Below are 14999 nucleotides of genomic sequence, written 5' to 3' on the forward strand. Positions count from 1 at the left end.
CCGTCTCTGTCTCTCTCCCTCCCTCCCTCTCTGTCTCTGTCTCTCTCTGTCTCTTCTCTCTCAGCATTTCTCATCATGAGTCCTTTGGAATTGTCTTGGATCACTATTGATCAGAGCAGCACAATCTTTCACAGTTGATGCTTGTTACGATTCTGCTTTGCTGTGTACAGTGCGCTCCTGGTTCTGCTCCCCGTGTTTGCTGGCCTCAGTTTTCTTGCCTGTAAAATGAGAAGGATAATAGCACCCACCTCGGAGGGATGTTGGAAGAACCAAATGAGTTGATAAATGGAAAGTGCTTTGCAAAGAGCCCCCCAGCCCAAGACCTGGGTCCTTGCAGCCATGTTTTAACCACTCTGTCCCGTTGTGTCTCAGCCAGATCTGCAGCTGTGTTGTGTGTGATTTTCGAGGCAGGAATGAATCATGTACAGGGAAGAGACAGGCCTACACGATGCCTTTCACCAGCCCAGTAATCTTTTTTCATGACACAGTTGTACTATCAATCACCATATTTTACATCTGAACCTTTTTGTAATGGCGAAATCATTAAGCTGTGGTAGACTATCTGAGCAGGATGTCTTGGCCAAAGAGGGTTTGAAAATGAAGAGGGTGAGAAAAAATGAACTTGGAGCCTCATGGCCTTGCTAAGGAAGCTGCCAATGGTTTTGGCCAGTTTCTTTTGGAAGACTAGTGGCATGTGATGAGACGGCCTCTTAAATCTCTCTGGAGAGGTTTTACTGCCCTCCAGGTCAGTTCCAGTGACCCAGCAGGCAGGGCAACGGGAGCTCCTGAGTTAAGCCCTCCTGGGCTCCACTGAAACAGAGAAGGCATGTTTTTTCACTTCGATTATGGTCTAGAAACATTTAGTGCTTTTCCCCCTTGTAAGTGAGCAGCTTTCTGAATCTTTGAACAAACAAAAGGGCTCAAATTATATGAGGGAGTGGGGAAGGACCAAACATTTATTAAGCACCTGCTACATACAGCCACTGTGTTGAGCCCTTTGTAAGTAGTGTTTTATTTGAACCTTACAACAGCCCTGGGAAGTGGTTACTATTATGATCCTCATTATACAGTTACCGTGCATAGTCTCATGTGAGATTCTGTTATAAGGCTAAGTTTACTTAGAGATTATGAGAACCAGCCCTGTCTGTTGGGGGGATTATTGGACTTGGAGTCAGATGAGAGCTCAACTGGGGGGTTCTAATAGAGCGAGGTCAGGCTTGGTGAGAAGAGTCCAGGTCAGAGAGAGGGCCTTGGCAAGAGGGGAAGAGGGAAGGGGGGAGGAAGAGAACAGGAGACAGAGAGGGGAGTTTTGACTTGGAATCCTGCATCTCGTGCGGAGTCGGGGTGTCAGTCTACAAGCATTTATTAAACGCCGTGGGTGGCCCACGCTCTAGGCTACAGCCGGTCCCTGCCCTCAAGGGGCAGATGTGACAGAGCAGCCCACGTGTCAGCAGCTACATACAAACAAGCGAGAGACAGGATAAATTGGAGAGAATCAGCAGCGGGAAGGCACCATGCCCTAGGAGACCGGACGAGGAGGTGTGTGACCTTGGGCAGGTGATGTTCCCCGTCCGAGTTGGATACCTCGGTGCCGGCAGGCTTTGAAAACCAGAAGGCAAAGTAAAAGGAACTGCGACCATGAGGGATTTGCCACTTGCTTTGACTGTGAGGTGATCATTATTCTCACCATCATTATCCTAGATATTATTGCCACGGAGAAAGATGAATGAGAACTTGGAGGCTTCATTTCAGCAGTGACAGGGATCCCCGGGCCCCCACTCCCCTTTGTCCCTTGGAGGTCCAGAATCTTTAACCTGACATGTCCAGCATCGCACATACCTTCCCCTTCTGATTTGCCCCTCTCTCCCACCCCCCCCAATGCACCACAGTGCCACCATCTTCCCAGTCACCCAGGCTCATCACCTCAGGGTCCCCTCGCACGTTCTCTCGTCCCACACTTTGAGTCGGTTCCCCAGCCCTGCTGCCACAGGATGCCTGCATCTGCGTCCTGGCCCTCCCCTCCTCCCACAGCAGGCACCCTAATAGCCGCCTGCCTAGTTGGTCTTCGTGCTTCCTTTCTCTCTGTTGGAGGGGCCGTCTGCTACAACTCTGCCTGAGAAATTGTGCCCCTCATTTTGCCAAAAATCTCTGTGACTCCTCATCCCTATCTCCTGTTCTCACTTTTCCCTCTTCTGTCTTTAGCTCTTACCAGCTCCCTCTGTCTGGCATGGACTGTTCTTCTCACCAAGCCTGATCTCACTCTATTAACCCCGCCCCCTCACCCCCCACTTCAGAAGCCCCGGCCTTCCCTGCAGCTGTCCCTTTTCAGATTCCTCTCCTTGGCACACTTTGCCTGGACCTTTATATTTGACTGCCCCCCCGTACTCCCATCTTCTTCCTACCGTTAGATTATTCTGTGACTCCTTAAAAAGAGGGCTTGGCTTGTAGCCGTCTTGGTTGCCTGTGGTGTCCTGTACACAGTGGATTAGGAACTCACAGTGCTGGGTTTGGCTCTAACCAGACATATGGCCTTGGCCAAGTCATTGACTGGCACTTCTTTGGGTCTCAAGTTTCCTCACCTGTTTAAAAACACGAAAAAGGGACCTGTGGCCTCCCTGAGCTCCAGAGTTCCTTCTAGCTCTTTTCTCAGCCATGAGATAGCCACCCCACCCAGCTTTGTAGAACCTGGATATCATCATACAGTATCATAGATGTTCAGGAAAAGCTCATTAAATGAAAATTCACGAAATTATCATTTGGTGGTATTTTCCCCAGGGAAGTTTTCCATTCTTCTACAGGGAGAGGTTTACCTATCAGATCAGTAGTGGGCAGCGTGGTTGGAAGAACCGCCTTTGACCTCCTCATGAGAATCCAGTTTTTAAGGACTTGAGCATGGTGCTGGTGTGGTTAGCAGGGGATTCTCCCTGTGATGAAGGGGGCCCAGGCCCTGGCAGGGCATCTCCTAGGAAACGCTTCCCTAACGCTTAGCTCCCATTCCTGGGAATGTTTGAAAATTACAAAACTACATTTCTTTAGTTTATATAATTTAGGCTTTTCCCCCATTGCAATTATGCTTATTTGGGAGAGTTCAAGTGCCTATAATGGCTTGAGATTGACAAGAAGAATGGCTCTGTGAGAAATCCTGGGTGCTTCGCACAATGTGAAGGCGTCACCTTTATGTCACAAATGTAACTGCAGCTTTTCAGCTTTTCACCCTTGCTACCAAGTGCACCATGTTCCTAACATACACGGTTAGAAGTCATAACAGGCCTTCCAGGCTCCCCCTGCCACTTTCCATGTTTTACTGGGTTTGGGAGAGATTCATAGACGACAAATGTTTCAGCTACTGAAACAAATTAATGACTTTCTCCTCTATCCAAATGCCATTTAGTTAAACAGATAAATTCTTTTCAGAAGTGAATCTCCCATTGGGGAAAAAGGTCATCGTTTTTGCCAAACTGAAATCTCACTTTATCCAGCTATTAGGTTTCTAAGCTTTCTCCTTGCATTTGTTTCCGGGGCCTCTGTGTGTGTTGAAGGGTTCTGCCTCCTGTCTGAGGGCTCTTAAGACATTCCTCTTGAAAAGTCAGTAAAGACAAAAGTTAAATTGTATCAACTGAATTTTTTTTTCACGTTTGTGATTCAGCTGAACTTCCCAAGTGTTCACTGTGTGCTTCCTGTGTCTGAGGCTCTCTGGTGGCACTCCCAGGAACATACATGTGAATAAAACTCAGTGGACGTATAACTGTCCAGTAGCAGTGCGCCAAGCAGAAGTGTCTTGGAGATTCCATACGCTATTGAAAGATGAGCAGAGGCTTCATGGAGTAGACGGCCTTTGAGCTGCGCCCCCCCCCCCCCCCCCCAAATCAGTGAAACTGTCAAGCCGATGTATTGGAGAAGAGGGGCAAGTATTGTGCCGGGTTGGGCCAGAGTGTGAGAAATGTGGACATGATGCTGGAAAGGGAGGTCAGGACCTCATCTTGGACTGCATGGGGCTCCAGACTGAGCAGTGTGTACTTTCTCTGGGGAGTATGAAAGAACCATTGAAGTTTTGTTTTTTTAAGTAGGAAAATTAACCTGGCATCAAGAATACAGACTTATGAAGGCAAAACTGGTTCACAGGTTTTTGCCTTTGTCTGTTAGCCTCAAGTGAGGGTGATTGGTATCTGTAGTAATCAAAAGGAAGGCAGAGGGAGAATCCAGAGATTAAATGACTTAGGGTGGGAGGGATTAGAAGTAATGATCAAAGATGGTTGGGAAGTTTTGAACCTGAGGGACTGGGAGGAGGATGATATCAGATGTTAAGTGATTTGCCCAAGGTCACACTTAAGGGATAGGTAGCCCAGCTGGGCATTAGAACCCAGGGCACTAACTGCTGCACCACAAAGCGCTAAGACCATGGTCTCATCCAACACTGTGAGTCTATGATTAATCCTGCCAGAGCTGTGCTCTCGTATACCAACATAGAATAAATGTGTATCTGCATAAGTATATGTGTGTGTGCATATATTTGTATATACATGCATCTATGCATAAACATCCATATATCCACACAGTCACACACATACATTCTGTAGAAGGCATGTGAATCCCAAGGGGAAAATGTACATCTCTGAATGCATCAACAAAAAAAAGAAAGAACAGATCAATGGATTGGGCATGCAACTTAAAAAAAAAAAAAAGCAAATGGGATAGAAAAAAGGAATCTCATTGGGTTTTGAAAAACACACACTCATACACACACAGCATTCTAGACAAGGGCACACTGCAGAATTATGGTCCTTTAGTCCCATCTCTGGAAAGTGGCCTATCCTTCCTACATCCAGCCTTGTTTCCCTTATCCCAGGAATCCCAGGTTTGCTGCCAAAAGTCCCTTCCTTGAAAATGACAGAAGAAATGGTGCTCCTTCACCGTCTTCCATCCTTTTAGGAAACCCCTTTCCCCTTCCTTCGAGGGAGCGTCATTTTATAAAAATATCTCCCATCACCATGCCTTTGCAGAGGCTCCATGCCGAGAATGCCTTTCCTCCTCCCTGCTGCCTCCACTAAGCTCAAGTGTGACATGCTCCTGGAGACCTTTTCCGATTTCTTGACAGCTACAGGGGCATGTATTTATTTGGGGCATGGTACTTACTTGTATACATATTACCTCTCCCTGATCAAATGTAAGCTCCTTGAGGCCAGGGACTGTTTCACTTGTGTTGTTATAACCCCAGTGCCTGGTTCTCAGTAAATGCTTTTTGATTGATTAATTACTTCTCCCCATATCCTGCCATCCTTTCTTGGCAATGAGAGCTAGAATAGTATAGACTGATGGGGGCCAGGTAGTAGAGGACAGGTCAAAATTAGATACTTTTCTGCTAGATTTAGCGACAGAATTTTGTGTCTGCTATTGCTATTCATTTTCATTAAATATAGTGTGTAATGGCTTTTTATTAACCAAAATATTCAGTACTTGGAACACGGGGTCTTAACCTAATGACAGTGGCCTTGTCTGAGAGAGAGAGGGAGAGAGAAAGAAAGAGAGAGAGAGAGAAAGTGACCGTTCCATGTAATGACAATGGGCTTCTTTTGCAGTCGCATGTATTTTATTTAATGAGTGTAAATAGAAACCTGATTTTGAAGAGTAAGTATATCAGCTTCCCCAGACAGCCCCATGGGGTCAGCACCCAGAAGAGGCTCCAGCTCCTCCCTTGAAGGTGTCTCTCTTTGATCCCAGGAGATCTCTCCTCTCTGGTGTTGAGATTATTGACTTCAGACTTGTATCTAAAAAGACTTGGTGAGCCTGAAAATGTGTCCTTCCCCTGTTTCCCTCCGTCGACGAGATCTGCTTTGTGCTAACAGTCAGCAGTCTGTCTCATGGGAAGGGACGGATCTCCATGAGTCGTAGTTGAGGATCACAGAGCACCGTGTCAGAGTCAATACCCAGCTTTTAAGATGAATATATTTTCAGTCCTATCAACCTTGACCACCTATAAAGATTATGTGTTAACCCAAAGAATGCTCTGAAATGATCCATGTGGGCCCGACTGAAAGAACTCCCCACTCTAGGCCAAGCTGGAATGATCTGCTGCCTTGACGTCAGAGCTGAGGGTAAATGTGTCTGAGGTTCATAGATCGATGGAGGCTGTTTTGTCAGCTCATAAAAAGGTGAGAGAACTAAATTTTGATAATAGATAGTTTGGCTGAGCAAACAGTATATGCCACTATTATGGACTTTTGAAAATAAGTGAATTTATACTAATGTTGACTGTCAGCTGCTGATGGAGTAGTTGAGCTTTGAAAATGAAAAGAATGAGGCCTTTGGAAGACTCTTTGGAAGACTGTTGACATTTGCTCTGAAAAAGTACATACAATTTAATTCATTACTGCACTTTTAAGATAACATTTATAGTTGTGGTATTAACCTCTGTGTGTTTTATTTCGATATTGAGGGTAATTTTATGGGAGGATTAGCTTTTTTTTTTTCCTTTTTATTTGGTGAAAGGGGAAGGGGGGAGGATTAGAAAGCCTTCATAGAGAAAATGTTCTGACATGACCAGGGACGGCATTAAAATACTTTTGTTTTCTAAGAAGTGCTGTTGTCTAATTAGTTTTGTCATAAACCACAGACTTGGATCTGAAAGGGACATTAAAGGCCATCAGGGCTAGCCAAGGCCCAGAGAGAGGAGGTGGCTGGGACAATTGTCGTTGCCTTGTTCCCCTCTCTTCCCATGAGGTAGAGCTGGGAAGGATCCTGCAGGAAAGCCATGGCTCTGCTGTTATTCTTCCTATTTGATGTTCTGTTAAGAGGTGGGTTAAGGAACCATTCTCCAATATTATTGCTATTCGGATTGTTGGGTTGAGTGTCAGATTCCATTGGTGTGGAGATGTCCCAATGAAGAAGGTCCCTCCACCCGTGCAGGCAGCCCCTCTTCTGCCCTGCAGAGTCCTGGAGTGCAGCCTGGGGCCCTTCCAGGAGAAGGGCCATGCAGCCCTTGGGCCTCAGAAGAGGCTTGAACCCAGGCTTTCTGAGTCTGCGGCAGGCTCCCTCTCCATCTGCTTCGCTGCATGTCAGTTCATGTGGAATGTTTTTGAGCATTTCCTTGAACATTTCAGTCCTTCACGAGATCTCAGCAGCTCCAGCTTCACCTCTCGATCAGTAAACATTTACCAAGTGCCTACGTGTGCCAGGCCCTGTCCCAAGGGCTAGTGGTTCCTGCCCACAAGGAGCTTCCTGTCTGATGGAGGAAGATCATTCACTGAAGGAAGCTGGAAAAGGGCATATGCCCTGGCAGGGGGGACATGGGTCAGCTGAAGGAGAATGGGGAGTTTGGCTGGAAATGCCTGAGCCCAGTAGGAGGGAGGGCCTTCTCTCTGGGAGAGGCGGCCAAGGGGGCCAAGGAGGTGTTGAGGACTAGAGGCCAAGATGATGGATTCCAGGTGATGAGCTTGTCCTGGGGAAGTCACAGAGCAGTTCTAGGAAGACCTCTGGACACAGTCTGAATTCCAGCCAGACCCTGAGCCCGCCCATCTCTCCCACCTCCATGTCCTCCCCTCAGGGAACGGAGTCCTCTCCCCCTTCCTTCTCACCGCACTTCCTTGGACCTTTCCTGGATGCACCTCGTTCCCACGTGTTAGTTCGCTGAGCATTTCCACTGCCTGACCCTGTGTCTTGTGTAGAGTAGACCCTCTGTGTGGAGGGAGCATGGTGCAAGATCCTGGGAAAGTAACTCCGCCTCCCTGGGCCTCAGTTTCCTTCCCTGTAAGATGAAGTCATTAGAATAGAGTGGGGGGCTTCCAGCCCCCGTGAGGTCACCTGGCATTCCCAGCACTACTTAGTTTGAGAGTTAGAAGGACTCTGGGACATTGCTGAGTTCAACTCCCTCGTTTTACGTAATCTAGGAAGTGACTTGTCTAGTGTCCCACAGGTTTAATGAAGCGTCTAAGGCCCAGCATTCCGTCTGCTGCCACTACACCATGCTTTCCACTTCTGTAAAATAAGGATTTGGACTTGACAGTGGCCGAGGCTCCTTCCGACTCCAAGGCCATTAAAATGAAGTTCTTTTATTTTTCCCTGTCGGCTCCAGGATCAAATAGAAAATGCTATGTCTGGTGTCCAAAGCCTTTCATAACCAGGCCCCCTCCTGCCTCTCCAGTCTTCTTATGTCCCCTCCCAGGACACTGGCCTCGTGGTCCACATCCCACAGACTAGACACTCCCATCTCTCGGTGCTGGACATTTTCTTCCCAGGCCTGGAATGCTCTCCCTCCCACTCCCACCAGACCTCTCAGGCTTCCTTTAAATTCCGGTGCCTTCCCTCTTTTAATCATTTCCTCTTTATCCTGTGGAGAGCTCACTCTGTGTAAATTTACTGGCATGCTGTCTCTCCCCTTGGGCTGCAAGCTCCTTGAGGGCAAGACCAGTGTTTGCTTCTTTTTGGATTGCTGGCATGTAACCCAGTGCCTGCAGATAGTAGGTGCTTAATAAATGTTTGTTGATTGGTTTGGCCCTTTGGCGTGGAAGTGAAGAGCTCCGGATCTGCACTCAGAAGCCAGGCTTTGCCGCCTGCACCCTGGGCAGCCTCGCGGAGGCTCAGGCTCCATTCTGTGTAGTAGCAGCCTGGCAGATCCTGTGGGCAAATGGCTGAAGTGATGAGAGAGAGGCCACAGGGACAGTGGTCAGAGCCCCGAGTTCAGATCCTGGTTCTCTCCCTAGCTCTGTGTCCTTGAGCAAGTGACTCCTCCCTGTTTCTCAGTGTCCTCATGTGTAAAAGGGGGAGTTGGGCTGAGATCCTTACTTGGCCCCAGTCACCTCCCTGACCCTTGGTCTCCTCATCTGTCCAGTGAAAGAAAGAGAGGGTTGGGCCAAAATCTGGCCCAGGGCAGGGAACCTTTGGCCTCGAGGCCACATGTGGCCCTCTAAGTCCTTGTGTGCGGCCTTTCAACTGAGTCCTAGTTTGACAGAAGAAATCCTTTTATTAAGGGGATTTCTTTGAAGTTTGGATGCAGTCAGAGTGCCGTACTTGAGAACCTAGAGGGCGTCATGTGTCCTTGGGGCCACAGGTTCCCCAGCCCTAGGCCGGATGATCTCTGAGGCTCCTTCCAGCTCCATGTCTGTGGTCCTAAATAAGTAAAGTCCTCCCCCCCCCCCACCCCCACCTTACCCCCTAGGAAAGTGCTTTACACCGATGATTAAAATTGTTTGTTGAATTAATCATTTAAGAAAGTGTCCCCTCTTGCCAGAATTACCAGCTTGTCAACAGACTCTAAAACAATGCTCCCGAGTGTTTTGCCAAGCCCAGCTGGCTTCCTTCCATTGGGTGTTTCTAGAACAGAGACCGTAATCGCCTCTGTGGGCCCTGCTGTCATCTTGACACCTATCATTAGAATCTGCTGGATGATAGAGCAGAGCGAAGGGCCATCATTCGTGCTGGAAATACAGATCTTGTCCAGCCAGGGCAAGGTAAGCGCCGTGGGTTTCAGAGCAGGTGGCCGGTCAGGTTCACAGTTGCTTGGTAACAAATGTTAAACTGATCAGAAGACAGAAAACTGATATTCCAGCTAACTTGAAATACATTTCAGTGATTGTGTCCAAGTCAAGATAGTAGCTCCCAGGGGTGAATGGATCTGGCTCTTTATACTTGACTCCGAAACTGTGAGGGGGGGGGGCATGTGTCATTCTTGGCACGGCAGACAGAGTGGTGGGAATTATATTCTTTATGGGAAATGCTCCTGGAAGAATTTTTGCAGTCTGTCCAGTGCATCGGTGCCCACAAGTCACTGTGCTCCCTGTGCAGAATGTCCGAGTTGAAGGGAATCGTCTGTAGTCAAACATTTTACAGACAAGGAAACTGAGGCCCAGACTCATTAGCCTTGCCCAACTTGGTAGGCTACATAGGGGCACAGCTGGGATGAGAAACTTGGTCTCCTGACTCCCTAGTCTAGTCCCTGGTCTCTCGCGGCTATTCCCAAACTGGCAAGTGATAGAGGAAAATAACAAATTTTGGTTCCTCTCTGGTATATGAGTCGTTTGCTGTCCTGTGCCTTTTTCAGCTCTTGGCCTCCATTCTCTGCTTCAAATTTTTAACTAGAAGAAGGACCCTTCCATTCTTTCAAACAAATATTTACGTAATCTCCATCCTTTCTAGAGGGAGTTGGGGGGAAGGGGTAAATCAGGATAATGGGTGAATAACTCCACATATACTCTGACTCAGTCGGTGAGATAGTTTCTTCCCCTCCCCTTTTTTATTCTTTGTTATAAGAGATGGCTGGGGAGAGGAGAGGGGAATACTGTATATTGGAAATGGAGCTGATGTAAAAACTGCTTGTATCAGCAAAAAAAAAGGATAAATATTTGCATAGATAACCTTTGTTTCCATATTCTCTAAAAGAATGTCTGTAAGGAGAGAAGTCCACAAACCTGTTTCCCCACCATCTACCATATTCTGGCTTAGTTCCTTGTTTTCACCCAGCTGGTCCCTATTCCCAGAACATCCAGAGTCATGGGCTCTGACACCCACCATCTAGTCCAAAGCTCACCTCTCCAGCATGGCTTACCAGCATGTGCCCTCCCACTTCCCATCCCCCTCCTCTGCTCGAGGGCTCCAGAGGGAAGAAGCCCGCTCCCTTCCCAGGCAGCCAGCTGTGAGGATGACATCTCTTTTTATATAACATGTTCCTTTTAAACTCATTTCTTTAACCTTCTACCCATTTCTCCTACTACGGCCAAGCAGAGAAAGTCTAACCATTCTTGAAGAAGCGTCTGTCATCCCTGAAGATATTTGAAGATTGTAATAATAGCGTACCCCCGTCTTGTCTTCTACAAGCTAAAGACCTCCCCAGTTCCTTCTTCTCATCCTTGTACTTCATGGTCTCCAGGCCCCCCAGCCTGGGCGTCGTCTTCCTGACTATCTGCCGCTCTACCAACATCCTTCCTTGAGCGCGGCACCCAGGATGGACCGTACAGCAGACGGGGCGTGTCCCTGGCAGCGCACGGCCATCTTGCTCATGAGAGCCACGTTCAGTGACGCTATGCCTTGCTTCCTAGCCCCTGAGCAGGCATCAGCTTTGCTGGCAGTGCCCGCGCGGCCCCAGGTCCTGGGTCTGTGCTGTCAGCCCATAGCCGAGCTCTCGCTCTCGGCCTTGCTCAGTCCGGGTTTCACCATCCTGGCCGCCTGCTGCCAGGCTCTCCTGTCTCTGCTTGACGGCTCATCCCCTGGGGGCAAGGCCTGTGTCTTCTCTGTTCTATTCACTCATCCCATAGCACCTAGCTCACTGCCAGGAACCTTGTGGGTGCCCAGTAAATTTTAATTGAGTGATTTATTGAATGAAATCATTAATAACACTGCAGTTGACTGACTTGTCTTAGCAGCAACTTACATTTTCCAAAAGCACTGTCACAGGGTGGTGCCCTTCAACTTGACAAATACAGATTTCAGTTGAATGCATCATGGAGCCAATGGTCAGAGGCTCCTTGAAACAACTATTTGATTTAAATTGAAAACTTTGCTAGAAAGTTGTTTAGCTGACCTTAAGAAAAATAGTGAGCCTTCCCTAGCTGGCATCCACATGCTCCTGTGCCTTTGTCTTCACACCGTCACAGTGGCAACTCCCATCATTCTTTCATATTATGTTGAAGACCCATAGCATCTTTGACTGATTTTTGCCCTTTAGAGTTAGGAGAATAGCCTTTCTGTGGCATTGTGGCTTCTCTTCAAGAACCTGAAAGTTTAGTTTTATGATGATGCCACCCTGTGCTTAGTCATTTGAGGGGCCCCCGCCTCCCATCCCCAACTTCCACTTTCATAGTCAACATTCAGAGCAGTCATTTGAATGTTCTGCTGCTTATCTGACCAAGAGACACCATGGAGTTAGGAAATTGTCCCCAAAATAGCTTTATTTCACTGGGCAGTTTTGCAAGTTGGAACAGCCTTTATAGCCCAGTCTAAAAAGCAGTATTCGATTTCAAGGCATGTCTAATGAGGTGTATGCCTAATAACAAGGAATGGAATCCCTCATTGAGGCTAGTGGTATGTTAAGGCTACCCAGAGTCATAAGGGCCTGAGAAGTATCCAGAGGAAGGAAGAAAGGAAGGGAGGGAGGGAGGGAGGAAGGGAAGGAGGGAGGGAGGGAGGAAAGGAGGGAGGAAAGAATGGGAAAGGAAGGTGGAAGAAAGGAGGGGGTGGAGACAGAAGGAGGAAGGAAGGAAGGGAAGGGGGGAGGGAGGGAGGAAGGATCAAGCATGGGCCAGGCACTATGCTAAGCCTTTTACAAATATCTCTTTTGATCTTCACAATAACACTGGGAAGTAGGTACTCTTATCATTCCCATTTGATGGAGAAACCGAGGCAGGCAGAAGTTAAGTGATCTGCCCAGGATAACAGAGCTAGCGAGTATTGGGTTCAGACTTGAACTCGGGCCTTCCTGACTCCAGACCCAGTGTCCATATGCCCTGCAACAGGCAGCAGAGGGGATTGGTCAGGGACAGTTAGAGCACAGTTTTTCCCAATTATGTACAATTGTGAAAGGTTGGAGAACAGATACACTGCTATCAGATGCATCCATCTTGTTTCTGAGACTGCTGGGAGGTGCCATCATTCACAGGGTGCTGGGACTAGAGTCAGGAAGATCGGAGTTCAAATCCAGCCACAGATGTGTACCAACTGTGCAGCCTTGGACAAGTCCCTTAACCCCTGCCTGCCTCAGTTTCCTCATCTCTGAAATGGGAATCACGGTAGCGCCCACCTCCCAGGCTTGTTGTGAAGTTCAGATGAGATGACGCTTGGCTTTGCCAAGCGTGATGTTTCCTGTTCCCTACGCATTTCCTTACTTCACCACATCAGGCATCTCAGGAGCGTGGCCGATTTCTCCACTGAGGCAGATTACAGCCCCTCCAGGGCTTAGAAAAAGTGATCCATGCAGAGGGAGAAGCCTCTGCCCCTCTCTCGGCCCTGACACCCTCCAGATTTGTTTCCATCAAGAGTCAGTATCTTCCAACTTTTTAACCTTTCCTTGTGATAATATCCATTTCACTGACTGACAGATCCCTGAAACTCATGCTGAGTGTTCAGTTTGGATCACATCTGAGCTTCTCTGAGATTATTTACTTAACATCAAGCCAGCAGTTATTTACCAAGCACATGGGTCTGGTGCCAAATGCTATGGAGAAGAGCCTAACGTAGAAACAAGGACACTCTTACTGCCTTCCCAGCAGTAGAATCTGACTAGAAAGGTGAGACTTGGGCCTAGAGGAGATAATTATGTGAGACCATAGATAGCCAGGTGATGTGGTTCAGACCCTAAGGGTCCCAGGAGCTTAGAAGAGAAATCAGTCAATCAACAAGCATTGATGAAGCTCTGACTGTGTACCAGACACCATTGTACACACACCATCTGAGGATATAGAACAATTAAAAAATTACCTGTGCCCTAGAGAAGCCCACTTTCTGTAGACCAAACGATTTAGATTGGCATTCGAGGCCCTGCCTAATTCAGCTCCACCTGTTTTGAGGAAGTGGTCACTCTGTAAGGAATCTAGAAGGTCTGGTCTAATTCTGTGATTTTGGGACACCCAGCTTCATCATCCAACCCAAGCCCACCCTCCTCCCAGAAGCCTTCCCTGGCTATGTCAGCACACACTGACTTCTCCTTTCTTTAAAGACCTATTATGTTGAGAATCTGAATTCCATGCTTTAGCTCTGGTGGTCCCTGCTCTCTTATTTCATGGGGGAGAGACTCACCCCAAAGCAGAGCCCCTTATCTTCAATGGATGTAATAGATGGATGGATGGATGGATGGATGGATGGATGGATGGATGGATGGATGGATGGATGGATGGGTGGGTGGGTGGGTGAATGGGTGTGTGAGTGGGCAGATGGATGGATGGATGGTATGGGTGAGTGTTTGGGTGAGTGGATGAATGAGTAGGTTGGGTGGATGGATGGATGAGTGCCAAACATCGTTCTAGAATAGGGGCCTAGGATACAGAGACAAATAAGAAGGAAGGACATATGCAGTTCTGATAGCTTTCTTAAAGCTCATTAAGGCTCATGCTTCGCTAAGACTTTGGAGACCCCCAAATAGGTGCACACAAGACCCATACAAAGTGACCAATGAGAGGTCCAGGCAGGGCCTCATGTAGACAGAAGGCCTCGATCTCCTAGTAAAGAGCACTGAACTGGAAAGACAGGACACCTGGGAAAAGTTCTTACTCTCCCCGGGCCTTGGTTTCCTTGTCTGAGAAATGAAACAGTCGAATGAAACAATCTACAAGGTCTCACTACTTCTGAACTTGTGAGCCTTTGGCCTCAAAATGGCCGATAGCTTAAGCAACATTTTCTCATTCATTCTTCTTGCCCTCTGTGTGAGGTAGGAATAGTATAACTGTAATCTACTCATTTTGCAGATAAGGAAACTGAGTCCCAGAGATTCTCTGTATCAGATCACCTTGATAGGAAGGGTTAGGGCTGGGATTTGAAGCCAGGCCCCCAACTTTGGGGTTGTTCCTCGCCCAGCAATCATGCCCCCACTACCACTTCCTCCACACCCCTGTGCTCAGGCACGTGGGGCTGCTTCTTCCTCCATGTTGCTCTGACGCCTCATAACTCTTCTCCAGCTACAGCTTCTGCATCCCTTTTCCCTAATTTTACTGTCCTCACAAGGGTGCGGGGTCTCCCCTGGATCAGCCCACCAGAGTGAGCCGTGAGAGAGAGGCTGGCAGGCCTAGCATGGAGAGTCACAGTCACACAATGACTGGACCATCTCAGCTGTGTGGGGCCTCTGGTTTCTTTGTCTCTGTGTCTGCAGACAAGGGCACCAAATGCCTTCACTGTCTTCACCTGCCTGCTCAGACCCCTACGGATCTTCCCAGAAGGGAATGTCAACCAGGACGTCTGTTCAAAGATGCCAAGGTTTCATTTCAGAGAACTGGGGAAGCTTTTTTCCATGATTCTCCCCAGATCTAGTTTTGGTTCCTCTCAGTGACCCAAAATTAGGGTGTCCTATTAATTTCTTTGTTTTT

The 14999-nt window shown here is 47.9% G+C and overlaps 1 protein-coding gene across 1 annotated transcript in view; it reads left to right on the forward strand.

Annotated features, from left to right (window-relative positions):
- Positions 1 to 14999, forward strand: part of CUX1 (cut like homeobox 1) — a 301593-nt gene that overhangs the window by 195031 nt on the left and 91563 nt on the right. The window lies entirely within an intron of this gene.

Source organism: Petaurus breviceps, unplaced genomic scaffold, assembly GCF_028583685.1.
Source record: "Petaurus breviceps papuanus isolate PSGF00001 unplaced genomic scaffold, PetGlider_PUasm1.0 186, whole genome shotgun sequence".
Lineage (NCBI taxonomy): Eukaryota > Metazoa > Chordata > Mammalia > Diprotodontia > Petauridae > Petaurus > Petaurus breviceps.